At 38.8% G+C, this 20578-nt stretch overlaps 5 non-coding genes across 5 annotated transcripts; 3 read left to right on the forward strand and 2 right to left on the reverse strand.

Annotated features, from left to right (window-relative positions):
• Positions 1–2581: 2581 nt before the first annotated feature.
• Positions 2582–2654, reverse strand: TRNAA-AGC (transfer RNA alanine (anticodon AGC)). Its single transcript has one exon. It is a non-coding gene; the product is annotated as a tRNA-Ala (tRNA).
• Positions 2655–13464: 10810 nt separating this feature from the next.
• TRNAA-AGC (transfer RNA alanine (anticodon AGC)) lies at positions 13465–13537 on the forward strand. The gene has a single exon. It is a non-coding gene; the product is annotated as a tRNA-Ala (tRNA).
• Positions 13538–14445: 908 nt separating this feature from the next.
• Positions 14446–14518, reverse strand: TRNAA-AGC (transfer RNA alanine (anticodon AGC)). Its single transcript has one exon. It is a non-coding gene; the product is annotated as a tRNA-Ala (tRNA).
• A 2246-nt stretch (positions 14519–16764) lies between these two features.
• Positions 16765–16837, forward strand: TRNAA-AGC (transfer RNA alanine (anticodon AGC)). Its single transcript has one exon. It is a non-coding gene; the product is annotated as a tRNA-Ala (tRNA).
• Positions 16838–17369: 532 nt separating this feature from the next.
• Positions 17370–17442, forward strand: TRNAA-AGC (transfer RNA alanine (anticodon AGC)). The gene has a single exon. It is a non-coding gene; the product is annotated as a tRNA-Ala (tRNA).
• The last annotated feature ends 3136 nt before the right edge of the window (positions 17443–20578 follow it).

Genomic DNA, 20578 nt, shown 5'->3' on the forward strand with positions numbered 1-20578 from the left:
TCCCCTAGGTCTACACCCACCCACTAGACGTAGGTCCCAACTTATGGTTAGCAGCAACAAATTACTGCAATAATAATTGCAACCACAAGAAATAAAGATAAAACACAGGCCAAAAGGGAAAAAAAGCACAAGATCACTGGCCTAAGTAAGGAACCCTGAGGTGAATGACATTAACAGCTATTTTGTTTCACTCTTCTGATGGTGTGGGAAGTTTACTGGGATAAAATGTATTTTTTTGCAACGCTGAACTTGAGGAAAAATACCTGACAACTAGAAGCTGAACAAATTCAAAGGTGTAAGTTCCTTTTCTTCCCAGCTATCAAGAGTTTACACACAGTAACAAAGTCACCTCTCGCTCTTCAAAAAGAAAAGAGTGCTTTGAAATACAACTTCTACTTTACAACGTGGTCAAAATAGGGTAATGGTAATCATTACAACAAAAACCTTTTATAAACTTTATTGTCAAACATCACACAGCATCTTAGAACTGCAGTGTGCTCAGCTCAGAAAATCAATGTACTACAATCGTGGAATAAATTTATTTGAAAGAAGTGTTTCACAGAGTTGAGATTTCTGAGTGCAGATTCTACAGACAGCCCTCTTGCTGTACAACGCTGTCTCCAGAGTTGCCAGAATGATGGTTCTCAAGCTCCATCCCACCCTTTCTAAATAATATTTGGAACAAAGTATTGATAAAAGACATGTAAGGAATAATTATTCCCCTTTCTGAGACTAAAACAAACACAGACATAGGATAACAGTAGCTTCCAGCAAGTTTAGTGCAAACAAATTATTTTTCACAGAATGAATAACTGACTTGTGTAACTCGTTTAAGCACGATACTACAGAGGGCATAAGTCTGTGTGAATGGCAATAATAATAAAAATCAAACAAGGCTGAATTCCCTCATGGTCCTTTACACAGAATATCTCAATGCAACTTCTGACTCAGAAGGCACAGACAGGCTCAGAGTAGTCACTCCTTCGAAACACGGCTCTGGAAGCTATTTACCCATCACCAGGTAATTTCCTCCCACAGGTAGTGCTTTTGGGGGCTAGGACCCTTGCCTCTCTCAATCCAGTAAATTCTTCACAAGATGGTCTACGTAAAAAGTAGAGACATAAAACACCACATGGGATGAGAAAAAGCTCTTGCTTCTATTCATATCATATTCATAGGGCGTTTACAAACCCTAACAGACAGAAGAGCCCCATTATAGGAAGCCGGGCATAAATGTAACGAACAGTCATTCGTCTAGAGAGCTTACAGTCAGAAGCCATAGCTCTGCAAGTGATTGCAGACTGCACCTGTACAGAGCCCCACTGAATTCTCTCATTTCATCAGTGCACAACTTCTGTCTGATTAGCTGAGAAGAGCAACATTCCTCATCCTCTTTAAAAGCATAGAAAGTGTCAGGTATTAAGCAACAACCGAAACACAGAAAACACAGAAACAGTAATAGAAAACTACTATAGAGTCTCACTCCAAGCAAATGGACATTTAAATCATTACCTGAGCCCAGAGAGGACTCCTGAAGACCATAACACTTTTCTCTCCAATAGGCTTCACTTTAACAACAAGCATCGAGCAGTCTTAGGTTACAATACCTCTTTTCTCCCCAGTACGTGGAGAATACAAGAGAAATAAGCAAATTCAATTTCTGGCCCATCCATCTAGAGGTTAACTCCTTTCTTGTCATGTCATGGGAGGATCTCCAAGCTCCCTTATTTTCTCCACAGGTGCTACTTGCACGTCAATGCAGCCCAGCATCTCCTCCTCCCTTAACTTGAAACCCAATTAATAATTTTTGTTTCCTGATTTCCATTTGTTTTAACATGTGTACTCCCAAGATTGCACGAATTCACTGTATTTATAGGAAGTACATCTTACTTGTTTAATCATGCTGCCTCAACCTGGAAGTACAAGCAGTTAAAGACTTGAATGAGCTAGTAAGAATTTTAATTCAAATTAGAATTAAAAAAAAAAAAAACTCATGAAGACTTAAAATGCGCAAGCATAGATTTACAGAGAAAATTTCCATGACGTTTCACACATGTGAAAATTCACAAGCAAAGTACATAATCTTGCTACCAGGAGTAGCAGAGTTATAGAATATTCTAGCCCATTGTTTCTAATAAATACCCTACACAACCAAAATAGAACAAAAACAATGAGTATTACTCACAGCAGAAATACAAAATTTTGTTCATTAAACATTAAACTATAATATCTAATATAAATTTAAATAATGAATGAAAACATAAACCAAAGATTTAAGGGCACATTTAAGAAGCCCTCATTTATTTTTCTCTGTAATTTGTTCATGTAATTTATTATTGTATTAAAATGTCAATAAGTTTTGTTATTTCATGCAAGGATTATATTTTTTCTCCCTGTATGCAAAAGAACAAACATATGATTATGAAAACTGAAATATTTAAAACAATGTGTTAACTTTTTTTAGATTACAATTCTTTCAGGTTTCTTTACACCACTACACAAGAAAAATTAAGTGTAAATAGGGAATATTTTTAAACACTGCTGTTTAGTTTATAATGAAATAAATGTTGAAAACATACACTGGAGAATGCGGGCATCGATCCCGCTACCTCTCGCATGCTAAGCGAGCGCTCTACCATTTGAGCTAATTCCCCACCTGAAAAAAAAGCTTCGAAACTTAGACTTACACGCTCGAGACTTACTGAGGACTACAACACAACCACTTTCAATTATAAATTTATTGTTTCTTGCTGAGTCATTCCTTCCACTCACCAATAACAGATTGCAGCTTATAGCTGGAATCATACAATACATCTTTCAGCATGCACACTACCAGAATAACCTTATTCATCTCTTTTGCAACACAAGCCTTTATTATTTAGCTGTTTTCATACGAGAAGCTCTCCAAAAGATCAAGTTATTTGCAAGAAATCAAATGTGTTATTGAAAAAAACCTCAACTTTTATTGAACAGCTGTTCCAAATTCAACAAGGAAACCCATGTTTTTTCCAATTTTCACAGCATACACATGAAGAACCTGGTGCAGGAAATGTTTAATGAGTGAAAAATATTAAATGCCTGATTGAAACAGTTTTATAGTCAAAGCTTATACATATATATGTGTGTGTATATATATGTACATGCACATCCTTTTGGAAGGCTTCTCTGGGGTGGCAGAGTCAAGTGAAATCAAAATGTATCTGTATTTTCCTTATTTATTACCTTATTCTTCCTTATTTATTACCTCACACAATGCACTTCCCTATAATTAATAAATTACTTTTAACAGCCTTAAAACACTGACTTTTTGAAAAACGAACACATGCAAGCATGACAAATGCTTGCATGACTCGACACAGAGCATAAAACCTACATGACAGACAAGGAACATAATGATGTATGGTAATAAGCCATCTTTAACATTTTAATTTTCACTTGCCTACAATAAGTACTTAACTCAAAATGCAGCTCTAGAGGGATAGTGACCTATTACTACTACTACTAGCTTAATTGGTATATTTGGAAAAACCTTCCCACTGCACAAGTCCTCCTTCCGATATGTGTCAGAAAGTTGAAAAACGACGCCAACTTAACCAACAGGCCCACCCGCGCCCCCGGCCCGGCCCGCCGGCTGTCCCCAGCCGCTACCGGCAGGCGGGCTGGCGCATGCGCAGCGCGCTCGCCCCGGGAAGTGGCGCTGCCCCCCCGCAGGAGCACGGCCTGGGCCCCGCCGGCCGCTGCCGCCAGGGGGCAGCGACGGCGAGGCCGCCCCGCCTCCCGCCGGGCAGAGGGGCCCCGGCCCGGCGGCGGCCTCTCCGCTCACTGACTGCGCTGCGCTCGCCGCAGGCCTCGGCCATCCCTCCCGCAGCTGTGCTCCCTCACGGACCTGTCCCAGGGCCCCGTCTCCTGCCGCTCTACATACGCATTTGCTTCCCCGGTTCGCCGTAACAGCTCTCTCTCCCTCTCCGCAAACCCTCGTCCTCGGTACTGCCGAATCCCCCTGACATCCGCCCCCCTTCCTTCCATCCCCTCCTTCCCGCAGCCTCCTTGCTGCTGCTTCCTGCCCTGAACCCAGCACACAACCTGAAGCACAGATGAAAGGAGGGATGTGATCAGGAAGGCATTTGTAACAACTTGCACATGCATGGAGTTGATCAACTCCGGTTTTTCCAGCTCAACCAAACCCAGGCTGAGTTCCACTGTACATCTTCCCCCTACTTATTATTTTAACAACAAAAGTCTCTCAGGTATCTCTTTGAAACATAAGCTTGCTACCACGTATGAAGTGATGTACCCAGAAAGAGAACTGGGACTCTGGCTCTCTATAGGGTGAGAAGAGTTTACAAACTGCCTGGTTTGACACGGCAGTGTGCACTCGTGCTCTTCTCCATAAGCTCTATAGACTCTTGCACAGAGCCAAATTACATAGCCCATCATCTACCACATGCTGACATTTTGGCTCTTGCTTAAACATCTTCATTTACGGAGTTGATGGTTCTTGTGCTTTGTCGGCACTACACCAGACGACGACTCTCTGCTAAGGTAAGCTGCATTTCTCACTTCACAGCAGAACGGGAGGTGCTACTTGTCCACCAAGTCTAAGTCAGGCTAAGGGGAAATCAAACCAGAGCGTGAGTGGAGGCAAGATCGCCACGTGACTGGTTTCTATTGTTTTCACGTCATCTTACTGGCTTCTGGTGACACTGAATCTGCTGGTTTATGTACATTAGTCCTGACATGTGAGGGATGGCTTGGAGCTACAGTACGTACGCATTCAGTTGTTCTGGAGCTGGATTTGTTGGCAGGTGGCAACACAAATTAGGAATAACTGAAAGTAACTCACTGTCTACTCTGCATGGCAGTATTCACTTGGTGCTTGACAAGCTTCAGCGTTAATTTGCTACCGATTTCCTGATGGTGCCAGCCACAAGAAAATAGGAAGGGGACAAAGAGTAACGGTATTCAGAAAAAAACACTTAGTTGTCAGCTCTAAGAGCATGAATGGTGCAAGTGAAAGTAATAATCAGAAATAAAGCCACTGTGGATTTATGGCTCTAAGAGCATGAATGGTGCAAGTGAAAGTAATAATCAGAAATAAAGCCACTGTGGATTTATGGCTATCTGTAAGTTTAAATTACATTAGATGCTTTTCTTTTTTTTAAATACTAAAGCTACTCCTGCCAGAGTTAAAAACAAGAAATTTGGGGGGGGGGGCGAGTGAATGATTGTGTATAGTTTTTTAATGTTTGTAGAATGTTTTAAAGATTAAAACCAGCATGAAATTGATTTATTTGTAACACTTGTGAAGTAAGGAGATATCTTTGCCACATAAATAATTAATTTTTCTATGGCAGCTACTAGAACATGCACAGACACTTCAGCTGGTTTTCTGTCTTGAAAACACTAGGTGGAAAACATTACAGCTGTGTCTCAAAAACTCCTTGTTCTTTCTGAAAGTTAATTAAAACAATTGATCAACGACTGGTAACAAAGCTTAAGGAGACCCTTGGAAGGCCTTGTCAGCTGCAAATAATTGTCACATCAGACTTAAATGAAAAAATTCAACCTAAAAGTGAAGTCTTTGGATAGTTATGAGGAAAGCTACAAAAGCCGCAAACATATTTCTCACTTGGGGGAGCCTTCTTATCACATGCATTTCATTTGTAGTAGAAAGTGTGATACAAAATCCAACTAAAGCACTTTTTTTTCCCCCATGGGATCTTACTTATGCAGAATCAACCACCTTTGGCCTCACACCTGGGCCTAACAGCACCTGCTTACTTGATCACCTACAGGAATTTAGAGTGAGGTAGCTAACCAACACTAATTATTCCATAGTAAAGGTCAATCATTTTTAGCAGTGATGACAAAGAGCATATTTAGACCAGGCATCCCTGAGTAACTTCCTGTTTGGGTATTGTTATTCTAAAATAAAGGGATTTACAAAAAAAAAAATCATCACCTTATTTTTGTCATTATATGCAGAAAAGCAAGCCTTCCTCACAGAAAATTGTTTAGAAATGGTTAGTATCAATTCAAATGCTACTATAATCTTAAATGACTCGTAAACAATTCAAAGTCTGTACTGATCTTGTTTCAGGTTGTCTAATACCATTAACATTTTTTTCATAACCTTTTATTCATTTGAGAAGTGTTAAAGTAGCTGTAATTTTAGTAACATTTCATAAGAAGAGCACTCATGAGCTACAGAAAGGCTTCTGCCATCAGAAAAGTTGCTCAGCTCTTGCCAAAAGAAACTTTTGAATTCCAGTTTTTCTTTCTTTTACCTTTTTTCAGGAAAAATATCTAGCAATATGCAAAGATAACAGGGTTACAAGTGCACAGGAGATGGGTTTTTGCCAAAACGTCAAAGACTCCAAGGAACTGAGGACGAAAGGTGCAAGCTGGAGCAGCTTAGTCTACACAATTTCACCAAGCCTGCCAGCAGGATAAATCAAAGATGGGTTTTCCTACCTTCTAATAAAACTGCCTTTTCTTGCTAGCAGTTAACCTGATGTCTGGTGTCAAAGGTTCAGAGGCCAAGATTTTTTTGTAAGACAGGAGAAGCTTTTGCAGTTGCAAATGAGTCTTAAGTTTTATAATCTCTTTAAGAAAAAGAGGAAAGTGACAGAGAAAGATTGATTATATATCCAAGTTATTTAAAAGTCATGCTCTCAAGTGGTAGAAACTACCAGGAATGTGGGTGTAAGATAAGAATTTCACCCTCCTTAAACACAGATGAATATATGTATTTTTAATTACTTTTTCCAACCTCCACTCTCAAAGCCGTGCCTAGGATAATGCATGAGCATAAGCCTAATTATGAATTTACAGTCTGAAAAAAAAATTGTTTGTTTATTTATTTAATTTATATATACACTCAGTTGTTATCCCTGTTACTTAAAGCTACTGCATTTGGGAAATCTAGGACAAAAAAATCTAGGACAAAATCCACTCTTTCCAACATTGCCTTCTCCTCTCAATGATACAGAAGCTATTTTAGCACCGGGTGCCTCAGGAGGAAACACCAGAGCTGGCCAGCGGGCAGGCTCACCGCACAGGCAAGGCTTCTCTTTTGAAGACTTACCTGCTGTCCCCACGACAGCCTCAACGACTAGGAGGGGACCGAGCACTTCCCTGCTCGCAGCACAGCCCCTCCGTCGCGCCATCTAGGTTTTAAAAAAACAAAGGAGGGGGGGAGGGGAGGGGAGGGAAGGCCGCAGTTGCCCAGGAGCAGAGCGTGGCCGTTGGTGGGGGCGGAGGCACGCGCCGCCGCAGAAGGTTCTAGCAATGGGCGGGGCGCGCTCGATGCCCGGGAACGACAGAGCGAAGGCCGGGCTCTGAGGGGGTGGGAAGGTGGGAGCTTGCGGGCGGGGGGGCTGGCAGTGTGGAGGTTGTCGCCAACCTGAGCGAGTCCGGGCTGAGACCATCGAAAGACAAAGCTGGCGAAGGAGGTTTGTTCGCAGCCTTTTACTCAGAGGTTTTCTGGTGGCGGTGGTTATCTTAGTGGGTCTCACGATACCTAGTTTTGAGGTCACGGGGGTGCTTGCTTGAAGGAGGAGGTGCCGTGGGTGGTGCTGTTCCTCGGGAGAGGGGGTGGTTTTGTGGGTTCTTCTGGGGCACTTCGTATTGCTGTACTGCGCTACCATGACCCGGGCTCCAGCTCTCCTTCCATTGCTCTCAACATCTGCTACACCACCAATTTTGCTTTGTATTAGTAAAAATTTCATAGCTGTTGTTTTCTTTCTCTTACGATACTGTTCAACCACAGTTCACTCAGAGCGTATTGAGCCCAAGAAAGAAGTGGAAGAATCAAATGGGAGGATAACATGGGTTGAAGAACTTGTTGAAGTGGATGCTAACTTAAACTTTCTGTGTCTTTAATTCAGCTTGGTTGTGATGTTTTTGTGGTATACCCGTGTTTTGAGTACACTGTAAGCAGGTAGCTTCATCAGTGAATGCAGCTCTTCTACTGATAGGTCTGGTTTCCCTGTTCTAATTCTAAAATGACTGTGTAGTATGGTGGTGTATAAATTAAAAAAAGACAAGCTCTCAGACTTTCATATGGACCTAAGTAGTCAGATGCTAAACATACACTGAATTTCAGTGAGGTTTGTGTACCTTAAGCCTCTAACCTTTGAACATTGCAGCCAAACATATTTTTCAGATCATTCTATATAACCGGTTCCTCAGGTCTTTTTCTGGTTTGTTTGTTTGGATGAAGTTATTGTTCTCAAAACTATTATTCTGGAGAAATTCTGATTTAGTGATTAGATAGTTCTGTTCCTTAATAAAATCCACAGGATGTAGGAATCTTAATCTTCTTCAGTCTTCTTCTAAGCTAGGAAAATCTTTATCACCAAAACTGAAAGATGGATAAAAATCTGAAAGATAAATAAATTGTTCAGTGGAAATCGATGGTTCTGCAGAGCCTCCAAAGGAACATGAGGAAAATACTGTATGTGCTGTTTAGTGATACCTGATTAACCGGGTATCCAACCCTGATTCTTTGATCAATATTACAGCATTGTGTACTGATACATTACCTCCCAGATGGACTGTACTGATTTTCCTCAAATAAGGTAATAGCAGTGGCAAATATTACTAAAAGTAGCAAATCTTTCTAGGGTTTTTTTTTGTTGTATTTTTTTGGTTGGTTTGTTGTTTTGGGGGTTTTTTAGCATGTTTTTGTCTTGTGGTTTGGGTACAAAATGATGAATGGTAGTAAAATGTAGGCAAAATTTTGTGAACAATCAAGATCTTCATCAACAAATAAAGCTTTATTTTTATTGTGGCCATTAAGAACAGAAATAGTTCTGGGAGGAGAACTTCTGACTCATGACAGACCTGCTATGTGGCTTTTTCTGTGATTTACAGTACTGTTTTTTTGTTTTGTTTTGTTTTTCCCAAAGGAGGGTGTTCATTTTGTTGCCCAATTCCATATTTTGATACTGATTTTCCATAAAATTATTTCTGAGGTCCAGAACACATTTCCTTCAATGCTTTAAATACAGATTTGGATACAGAACTGGAGACACATTTATTTGTTTCATTTTAATGATAAATCTGTCAACTTGAAGGTTAGGCTATTTAAAAGAATGAATTGAACATACTGTAGCTGTCCTTAGATTATTTTGTCACTGCTGAATTTATAGTTGGTTCTGGGTTTTGTTTGATTTTAAATAAATTTTCCCCTATGTGCTGTGTTAAAGCCTTAAGACTACCAGTGCTTAGTAACGAATTAAAAAGTTTTGTAGGCAGCAGTACTTGCCAGTTTGTGTGCAGTTGTAAGGCTGCTTGGGGCTTCCTGTAATTAAGCCCCGTAGACGTGCTTTACCATTGAAAAGCTGGCATGATAAAACCCTGTTCCTGCCTGGGCTGTGTTCATACAAGCTTAATGCAAACACAATTAGAAGGGTTCTGTTTGTTTGTTTTATAACATAGGTGTTTTTAAGAAAACATTTGCTTTTCAGTTGCTTAGGTGACTTTTATTCTGAAAGAATGCTAGAAAAAAAAAAACAACCAAGCAAACACAAATGAAAATCTCTAAGGGTTACAGTTGGTTTGGTTTTTTGTTTTTTTTTTAATGACTTTGAAATACAAAGCTTAGAGTTACATATTCCTGTTTGGAGGAAAATCAGGCTTTTTGTTTGTGACTGATTTTAGATCACCTGTTTTTGTCAATCATACAAAGAGCAGAAGGCATTCTGACTAAAACAAGGTAAAATATTGAGTGGAATTTTTAGTAATCAAGCCCACTCATTTAATGCTAGTTTGTTTCTGTAGTGTACTGAAATGTGTAGTGCCATAACTGCGGCATAACTCTGAGTCACTTTTAAAAGTGGGGTTTAGTCACTTTGGTGCTCTGGAATGTTTTCATCATAACTAAGTGCTGTGTTTCTAGTTACTATATGACTAAGCAGATGACCTTCTGGATGTTTCAGAGGTCTTGGTGCAAAAATCCAACTGGTCATGTGAACACATGACAGGGTGGAAGTAGCAGCAAGCTTGCTTACTTTGCCAGACATACTGACAGGTGGGTCTTTCAGTCAGCCAGTTGCTGAAACGTCTGTGGTATCTGCAGAGTAATTCCAGCTGTAAGAACGTAATTATCTTCTGCAAATTAATTTCAGATGCAGCTTTCCACATTGATTAGGTTTTAATACTAGAGGGAGAAGCATTTTTTCCCAGAGCCAGCTGTTTTAGAGTGAGGGAGCGGGTAACAAGATACTGGAGTTTGTTAATGGGAGAGTGTGTACAGGACTTTTGGTATGGGAATTTGGGGTTAGACCAGTGGTCAGGTAGTGAGGGAATTGGCATACTGGATGTTGCAGCAGCAGCATTTGACAACTTCAGAAAGTGAGGGTAGTGTTAGTGATTTATAACTAATGGGAGTGCTAGCTTGTGAATTGTGTCTCTTCTTTCTCTGGTCAATGGTAGTTAGCGTCTTGCTGCTTCTCCTTCACCTCTTTGGTTCTCCTACCATCTCTAGAAGATTCTCTTCTCTATTCCTTTTGTTATGATAATTGTTTTACTATTCCTAAAATAATAATATTCCCAGAGCACCTTTGGATTAAAAAAAAAAGCTGGATTTGTCTTAAACTGCTGCTGTTGTTTTATCTTAAAAGTGAATTTGCCACTGCAGGCCTAGTTGGACTGCTGCTGTTGTTTCATCTTAAAAATGAATTTGCAATTGCAGGCCTAGTTGGACTTCCCTTAGTTAAGTTGTTTAGAGGTTTTCTGTGCAGTCTTTTGAAGCACTACATATTCTGAGCCACATCATGCTGTGAGGTTCCTAAAATCTGTTGTCAACGTTTAAGAGTTCTATGCACATGGTATTCAGAGATTACAGATACCATGATGGGCAAAGGAAAAAGAAGAAGGAAGACTCGTATTGCTAAAGGATGATGTAGGTTGCTTGGACAAGACAGCCAAAGGTTCAGAAAAAAACACAGTCATGCAGAAATTGTCTTATTCTGTGAGTGGAACCTGCAAGAAAAGTAATGAGAAAGTGGTGTTGCATTAGAAAGCCAGAAGTATCTTCACAGAGTATCCCCATGCTTTCTACAGTTAGAACTTTTCTGCAGTAGTAAAACCATTCATACATGTACAAATGTAAACTTGAGATGTTCGGCTTTAAATGCTTTTCTGCTAACACCTTTTTTTCTCCCTTTTTGAGATTCTGCTAGTCGTAATGCCACAATGCCATGCTCTCTGGGATCTTCCAGAGCCAAAAAAAAAAAAGTTTGAGTAATGCATTTGAAAGTCAGATCTAAGTTGGAAGAGCAGAACAGCAAGAAGCTTAATTCTCAGGGTTGAACAGGTGAGAGAGGCTGGAGGAAATGCCATACAAATAGTTGTTTCTCTGTTAAAGTTAGGATGGTCAAATATTTTTAAAGCATAATTACATATAGGTTGACTTTGAGGGATTTGATACTGTCTAATAAACCTCCACTGTCTCTAAATCTGTAACTTTTGTTACGGCTAAGTACTGAGTTGTTGACTGCAGAGGACTTCCACAGGCATTCTTGTTGAATTATATATGGCACGGCAAGAACTGTATATACAGAGGATGACTTAGTATGTATTTTTTAAATACCTGGCTCAGCAAAATCTTCTAAAATTTGATACTCTGGTTTATTTCATGGACACAAATATAATCCCAGTTATAAAAAAATCATTTATATTATTCAGATATTAACCTAGATGTCCTTCAAAGACTGGAATTTGGTTATTGTACTTCCTGAAATCACTGAGTCCTTGGAGAGGAGAGAATTGAAAGATCTTTATGTCAGTGTAATTCATGTGTTGTAAAGGATCTCGGGCAAATCAAGAAAGAAACTGGAAGAGAGTTGTTCTTAAAGTTCTTTAATAAATTTAATTTCAGATATTCTTTTTTCCAGAAAGGCAAAGATGTACTACATTTACAATATTAAATAAAAGTTCATAACTCTCTCTTGCTTTCCCTCGCCCCCCAGAATCAAAGCAAAAGAAAGTCCCAGACTGTTACAAGATTTCTGAAGGGTTCGCGCAAATTCCCCTTCCTATTTTTACAGGGAAAAGAAACATGGTTCCCCAGCGTTCCTTTCCATAGTGTTTTAACAAAGTCAATTGTGTGTCTTTCCATTACTGCCTGCTATTTCTTCTTTTTATCCATTTCATGTTATTTTCTGACTAAGGAACAGTTAGTTGACCACTGAGTAGTAACACACACAAAGTATGATCGTTTCCAGCACTCTGAGTCAGCAGCTATTTGCACAAATCTAAATATGGCTGGATATGGCTTCACTCCTCCGAGTTAAATGACATATAGAGATAGAGGAAGTAAGAAACTGAAACACATGAAGAGTGTTGATACTTGATTGTTGTGTCAGTCACATTAGGTCAACAATCTGCATGTTCCAGTTCTAGCAAAGTAGATCTCTTTTGCTTGTTTTATTTCTATTTTATGATAGTGTGAAATCATAAAGAGTTACTTTTTTTTTTTTCCCCTCTAAATGCCACTTTCAAATGGAGAAGACTCTAGTACATAACTTCAAGGAAACATTGGAGACCCTACTTTCTTCGTGTTTTCTGACTCTGATCTTGCAGACCCGAAACCAAACCACTGAACAGAATTTTCACTGCTGTTTCATTATAGCCATGGGGTTTTTTTACATTTTAATTATGTATTCTTGATTTTTATATGTATGTGTGAGTGCACGTGTCTATCTGGTGATACAGTCACGCCTTAAAAATTCCTGAGAGATATAGGTAGATAATGTGAACTATTACTTTGTTCCCCATTGTTCAGTTTGCCTGGATGCTTTTTTTTTTTTTGCCTTTTGTATAACTTGGGCCCAGAACTCCATTGGCACAAGAGAAAGAGGTGGAAGAACTCTACCTATTCAGTCACATCTATTATATTGTAAAATGTGAAAATGGGTAACGTCATTTAGCTGATTCTCTTCCACCTAGGGATTATAAATAGGAAAAATCTGGTTTAGAAAAACATAATCTGTAAATATATCCAGATTTCTCTAAACAGACATAATTGTTTGGTGCGAACATAAACCTACAGTTGCTTGGAAACAGACCTTCTGTTATCCAGATGCAGCTCAGCTGAATAAAACACGTGCTGTTACATCAAGGAGTCCAGATTTCATGTTAGGAGAAATTCCCACTAAGGCTGTCAAAAGCAGTGCAGTTTAAGAAAGACCTAATTGTTTCTGCATTTCACTGGAAAGTTGTGCTCTGTTATTGCCTACCAGAAACTTCGGTAGGGGATTAGAACTCAAGCAGTCGGCTCTGACTGCCCAGCTTCCAGTGTGATACTTGGGTAGAAAAACAGTTCCATTTTTGGTAGAAAATTTTGTTTGTGCTTGAGGCAGCAGATCAAATTTCAGTATAATTTGTAGAAAGTTATTCTGTCAGTGAGAAACATGAAAGTAGGAAGGGACAGTAAACACAGTGTGTGTTTCATAGGGGGAATTAGCTCAAATGGTAGAGCGCTCGCTTAGCATGCGAGAGGTAGCGGGATCGATGCCCGCATTCTCCATTTGCTAGTTACAAGTGTTACTTTTTATCGCCACTGTGAACTCTACTGGTTGCAATTTTTTTGCCATTTTGGAAAAGAATGGCTTGTAAACTTCTCTTTTGTCTAAAATTAGGGTAACTGCCTGCACAAAAAAGAAATAAATTCCTGCTGATGGGTTTTAAAGAATGAAACAAAAGCACACTGAGGGATACCACTGTTTCTTCTGATTTTTGGCTGTGATACAATTTTAGTGCCCTGTATATACTACCTTATGTTGTGAGGCTTTTTTAAATTTAGATGCATTTTTCTGTAGCAGTTTTGTAAGGATTAAAATTAATCAATTTTAAAATGTACATGCACAATATGAATGACTTAAGTTGTTAATGTTGATCAAAGATGAGCATTTGTTTTAAAGTGAAAATTATTTTCTTATATTGGGTTGAGGAAGAAGTTGAGTGAAATTATTGTGAGAGATTGAATGTCAGTTGAAACTCACGTTAGGAACAAGCGTGTCATGCCCATCATAGCTACAACAGGTGCAAGGTAGCTGGAGAGAGTAATTCTATGGTGAGTTGATGATTATATGGATAACTACATACTTTTACATCTTCTTACAGACAATTTCACTAACTTTTTATATAATTAAAAACTAAAAAAAACCAACTCACATTAAAATTCAATACACTTGTAAGGGACAGAAGTGAATTTTATTTCCTGTATTACAGAATAACGTTTGTATTAGATGCTTTTGTGAAGAAATCTTTTTTCGGAGAGTTCACAAGAGTGGTCTGCTAATTGAGATTTTTTTTCCTGTTTTATTTGCTGTCTGAAATGCTATATATTACTAGCTATATGTTTTCTTTCACAAACCTGAACAGTTTGTGGAAGAAAATCTTTTGCTACCATAGATATTCAGTCTCTCAAAAGACTGGAGAATGCGGGCATCGATCCCGCTACCTCTCGCATGCTAAGCGAGCGCTCTACCATTTGAGCTAATTCCCCTTACGTGATAACATGAAAGGCAGATTTACTTCTGCTGCATCATAGCTTGGCTGCTTTAGATATAATTACTTTGTTGAGTCAGCCTGCTTATTTAATAACATTGAATCATCACTGCATTTATGTGGAAAGCCTGTTAGTGTAGAAGTCAGAATACTCACTTGACATGAGAAGCAGTAGTACTGATGCATTTTCTGCTATGTTACTTTGATAAAACAATACTTACTTTCTTGAACAAAGCCTCCTCTAGTGTTTATTCAGGAAGGAGAGAGAATTATTTTTTTACCTCTCTTACAATGCAGATACCAAAAGACTTGTAAATCTAGAAAGTATACTGTTAGAAGTCACTGAATGGCAATGAAATTTTTCTTCGCCTTGTTTTTCAAGTCTTTTTATTTTCTTTTACAACTTTATTTTCTAATTAGCTGTACGTAAATGATAAATATAATTGTTTAAAAGTTCATGTTTATCATAGTTCGTGGAGAGAAAGTATTCATTTATATCTTCCTAAGTTATATTCTAGAAACATCTACCTTTTTGTATTGACTTTGATGATTCAATTAAAATAGTATTGCATCTTAAATATATGGGGTTACTAAAAACATTTTAGAAATATAAAAATTCAAGTGTAGTCATACTAACTGACTTCGCAGTAAGAAGCACATTGGCAAAGCCCTATTTGCAGGTTATTAAATCAAGGAATGCTTTCTGGATTTAAAGAACGAAATGTAGTTTAGAGTGAGAGTGGTTGCACTGATATACTATTAAACAACAAAGGCAGTGAAAATGATTTAATGAAAGATTCCTCGCTTGCTTTTTAAATGCAGAAAAGTAAATTCTGCTAGTAAAGTAAAACGTGTGCAGTAATCCAACAATACATGTGCTGGTGGTTTTCTCTAATGGATTTAACTTACTGGATGACAGCATCTAGTCAAAAGAAAATAAATTATGAAATTCAGCATCAGCTAGCTACAACTTGTCTAAAGTAAGGTAGTACTTCAAATCTAGCACAATCCAGATTCAGGCTAAGATGTTAAACTAAAACCGCAGCATCACTGCAAATATTCTCTTAGAATTTAAATATTCTCCTGCCTTACCTCAGTCTCTGCACAACAGTAAATAAAGATTCATTCTTACCATTTCTTGCAATATATTGTAACTGACTTTATCTACCTCACTGGAGTAAACTGGAGGGGAAAAACAAATACACAAAAGTGGTTTCAGTCCTTCTCACAGGCACACGTTAGGCTCAGTGATGGCCTACTGCACGTCTGCAGCTGGGGTCTTTCCCATATTGTATTTCACAAGGTTCAGCTCTATGTACAGTTTTCTTTATCTACCCTGTGCAGTCTGAGTCAGTATGAAAATGGCAGATTACCTCTCCCTATTTTTCCCCCCCCAAATCCCACTCTGCTGCCACTGAAAAGGCCTAAAGCTTGGACAGTTCAGCTCACAGAAAAACAGTTTATTTGATGCTAAAGTCAGATAAGGGTGAGGAAAGACCTCTGCAATAGTACTATTTTCAGCGATTAAAATGTGTATTTCATGTAATTGACAGCTCATTGTTTTGTGATCTTGAATCTGTTGTGATTACTAAGTGTTCATCTAAGATGGTGAGTAAAACTTTCCAATTCCTCTCTTTGATTGGGAGAACTTCCTTACCTCCATGGCTGAAAATAACCTAGCCGCCTTAATTCCATTTTTTCATTTCTCTAGGGTATTTCAGCTGTGAAGGCTTTGTGTCCACATACTTTTATTTAACACAGATCACTTTGATGTATCTGTTTGGCAACACTAATGTAAACTGGTATAAGCTAATTTAATCAAGTTTGACTTTTGCTTTCTAAGGTGGTCTTCTTAGGGTACGTCAATGGCAAATGCAAATGCAAATTTTGTATTATCTTCAAGCTGCTCACACTACATTGTCTGTGATGTGACTTCCCTCAACACAGAAGCAGCAGTTGCCCTCTTCAAAGAAGGATAAATCTAGTGTGAGTTGGGTGGCACTGAAAGGCTATAGGTCGTGAGTTTGTCGTGCAAGTTAGTATGAAGTGCCTTATTGCGTTACTCAGGGAGTTTGTCATCTTGGACAAAAAGTAGACAAGCCCAAGGTCAAATGCTAGTAAGTGTTCTGAACAGCTTCCCTGGGGTTACTACCTGTGCTAAAGGCGCAGAGTCAGTAAAGGGAAGGCAGTTTGCATTTGTGATTATTAAAATACATGATTATAGGATAAGTTAGAGTATTGTGGGGGGAATTAGCTCAAATGGTAGAGCGCTCGCTTAGCATGCGAGAGGTAGCGGGATCGATGCCCGCATTCTCCACTGTCATCTTTTGTTTGTGGTGGGAGAAAAAACAGTTACCTACAAAAGATGTTTCCATGTATTGAACTGGAATTTTGAAGTGAAATAAGCTCTTATTTTTTAGATTTACATAGTTCATTTCTTAAATGCCGACATATGTTTGACTAGAATAAATTAAAATAATAACTCATATTTTAAAAAAAAACCAAACCACCAACCAAACAGAAACTGATTTTTATGGGGAGAAAACCAAATGCCAGAAAGTACTTCCTCTCAGGAATTGCAAGTAATAAATTTTTTTTTTATTTTATACACTTAGAAAACATGTCTCTGCTGTTTTTTCTTGTTTCTTATTACTTCATTTGGAAATTGTAAATGAAATACTACAAATTTATTATTTGACACCTGTTTTGGAATTGCAGTTGAATGTGTTTTCATTTGTGAATAGATAGACCAGTGCAAGAGAGAAAACTGTATTACATGTATGGAACCGCAGATTTTAAATCCACTTTGAAGACCAGAGTTTTGTGATCCCTATTAACAATAAGAGGAGGGGGAATTAGCTCAAATGGTAGAGCGCTCGCTTAGCATGCGAGAGGTAGCGGGATCGATGCCCGCATTCTCCAGTGTTTTGTTAAACAGGAATTGTAATACCTAGAAGTAGAAAATACCAAAGCAATATATGTAACTATTTTGCTAAAATGTTAATTTTGTTTTAATCGGGGCAAAACTGATATTCCTCCCTCCCTCCCTCCCTCCATCTTATATAACTGCATATGTCGATCCTGTGTTGTAACTGTTGATTCTTCCTGGCCATTTTCAGTCAAATTCGGCAGAAAGAGAATTCCGCAATATGATGTTTTACCAGGCTTTATGAAAAACAGTGGATAAATGACAGTTAGAGACCTGAATCAGCATGTCTTTTCTCCACTTGTCCAACGAGGATACAGTTTGATCAGACAGTAGAAAATAGCAGTTTAGGAATGTTTGTTCTTCCCCAACTGCCCATTCTGGTCCCTGTCCAGAAATATAAGATCTTCTTATCATTTACAATCTTTGTGAAGCTGCTGTATGAGCTGAATTGAGTCAATTCAAGTTTAAGGGTAAAAATTGTCACCTCTTTCCCCCCAAATCTGTATCCTAGAAATCACACTACAGCTGCTGTGTCTTTTAGCTCTGGCTTGTGTGCAGGTTATAACGGAGCTCCTTAGCCTTCTCTCCTACTTCTGTTTTTGCAGAGCTGCTTTTAAGAGGCTAATGCCTGCCACACTTGTGTTAGAGCTTCAGAGATAACCTCTGCCATCTAATTGATTCACTGAGTGGCCCTAAGACCTTATTAGTTTCTTCTGATCCTTCTCCAGATGTTGCATGTTTTTTATGGTGCACTTCCCCCTGGCCTTTCTAGAAGCAGCTGCACAGCAAGTGCAGCTTTTTAGATCTTAGTGACCAGTGCTGCTAAATCTGCTGTGTCTTGAGTGTTAACTAAGCACCTTCCAGTGTGCAAAAAGGCCTACTGATTTCCTCACATCTTCTGTCTGTTCATGGCTGAGGGAGAAAATGTGCATGGAACTAGCAAAACACTGGTATTATTCCACTTCTTGGTGTGTCTCCTTATACTTTGGAGGCTGAAAACTTAACCTTCTCCTTGAACTCTTGGGCATGCCTAAAAAAGTTTGTAGAAGTCTTAGTGACTACTTTCAATGTGATTAGTAGACAGAAGATGCCTAGAATGGTCATACTAAATGCCATCCTTCTGACAACAATCTGGGACGTGCTTATACCTGCTGTGTACACACTTATTTTCAGCAGGGTTGTTCTCAGTGCACGCTGTAGTGGCACTGGGTTCTTGTCCCACCAACATCTTTTACTAAACCTGCCTCCTAAAAATTATTCTTGATCATTATCTTTGATCTTGATCAACATCATCTACTGTTGTAAGAAGCCTGGACAAAGATGGCTTGCACGTCTGTCTCCCGGGAATATCTAATGATGAGTCTTTTCAGAGAAAGAATATTTTTCCTTCTTTTAGGATGACCACTGAGTATTCCAAGATCTCTTCAAATAAGTGAATGGATTGATTTTTTTTTTCCTTCTTACTCTTCATGAAGTGAAGGCAGAGTACGCAGTTTAGAATATTTCTCAGTCACATCCATCTTCAAGTTTTGCCAAAAGGGTTGTGCAAGGATTCTAACCTGCTTGTTGCACTTAGATAAAATAGACCATATAAAGGAGTTGTGCGTCTTTGTGCAGCTGAGGGAGGTCTACATGGCATTGTATTTTGCTATAAAAAAATTAGCAGTACCAGACACTTGGGAGCATTGTTGTTTATCCCAGGGGAAATAGCTTACCTCTTGGGGTCATTCTCACGTTTGCAATTAAAACAGTGTTAAGCCTGCTTTAGCTTCCTGATCAGCCTCGAGCTGCTTTTTTCAATTATTGAGAGGAAGCCGAGAACAATAAGGATGGATTTCTACAGCTAGCCCCTGTATTGCTGAGAAGCTGGATCAGGGCCATAATGATGTTTACTTTGTACTCATTTGTTTATATTGATTTCAGTTTGGTTAGAGTGTTTATGTATCATGTAGATTCCATGAGAGACTCTTCTAGTAAGGGTCACTGAGGCAATTATTTTTTAAAAGTGACAGAAACTGTGTGATCCTGGTATGTAGCTGTTATACAGTGATGGAACATGAGTAGAACTGTCAACCAAGCAGATGTTGCCAAAACTGTTTACCTAGAAAGATACTGCACGGAGGTGCGCAATTAATGAAAAAAATTCTGCCTATATAATGTCCTTAGAGCTTCATTGTTACTGAGTACAAGCTTAAGAGCTTATTGGCTGTTCTTTGCATGCTGAAAGATGGGCTAATATCTAGCTGGATGATGGAGATGCCTCCCCTTTCTTAATCTTCCTACCAACATGTACATGTATTGAAAAGCAATAGTAACTTACTATGTGACTAAAACTGAGGTAAGGTCATAAATACCGATGCAGGTAGCCAGCCTAGCCTTACTATATTGTGGAGGTTGGAAACTTAGCTCGATCGATATTATGTGCCTGGATGTTAGGCTCTATTCTCTCTTAATTCTCTCTGGCTTTAAATTGTGGGTGTAGTAATGTGCAGTTATATTCTGGAACGGTATTTGCATTCTCCTGGTTCAAGTCTGGATTTGGTGCTGCTGGAAAAGATTGGCAACTAGAAAGTGCTTTTGACTAAGAACTAGAACCAGGAAGTAAATCTTCCATGGCTCCCAACTCAGTAAGCTTGTGCCAACCATTTCTTCATTGGGTGAGAAATGCCAAACTCTGAGGGGTCTGTTGTGGTTACTTCTTTTGGGGACGAGGGAGGGAAGTGACACTTAAGTACTACAGCGTTGGGCAGTATGAAAGACTATGACAAGGAAAAAACAATTCTAAGAACAGCCAGTTTTATCAGCCTTTTTTTTGTGTGTGTGTCTGAGGTGTTCAGAACTATTGATGATAAATGTTTTAAGCTTTTTAGTATCTTTAAGAATTAGACAGGTAACAGCTCAGGAGTCACAAAAAAACTTGCACCAGGACTGTAATACAGTTAACTTCTTAAAATGGAGGAAGGATGAAAAGCTCCTCTACTTCCTAACATTTCTTTGAGAGGTCATCAGAGATACTCTCTGATGTATCTTCCACATAAGAAAGTTTAGTAGCTTTCCTATACCTACTTATTTGTATTTTTAGGAGTCCAGATATTATTGTACCTAGTAGTTTTCAAAAAAGGCTAGGGA

This window comes from Calonectris borealis, chromosome 2, assembly GCF_964195595.1.
Source record: "Calonectris borealis chromosome 2, bCalBor7.hap1.2, whole genome shotgun sequence".
Taxonomy (NCBI): domain Eukaryota; kingdom Metazoa; phylum Chordata; class Aves; order Procellariiformes; family Procellariidae; genus Calonectris; species Calonectris borealis.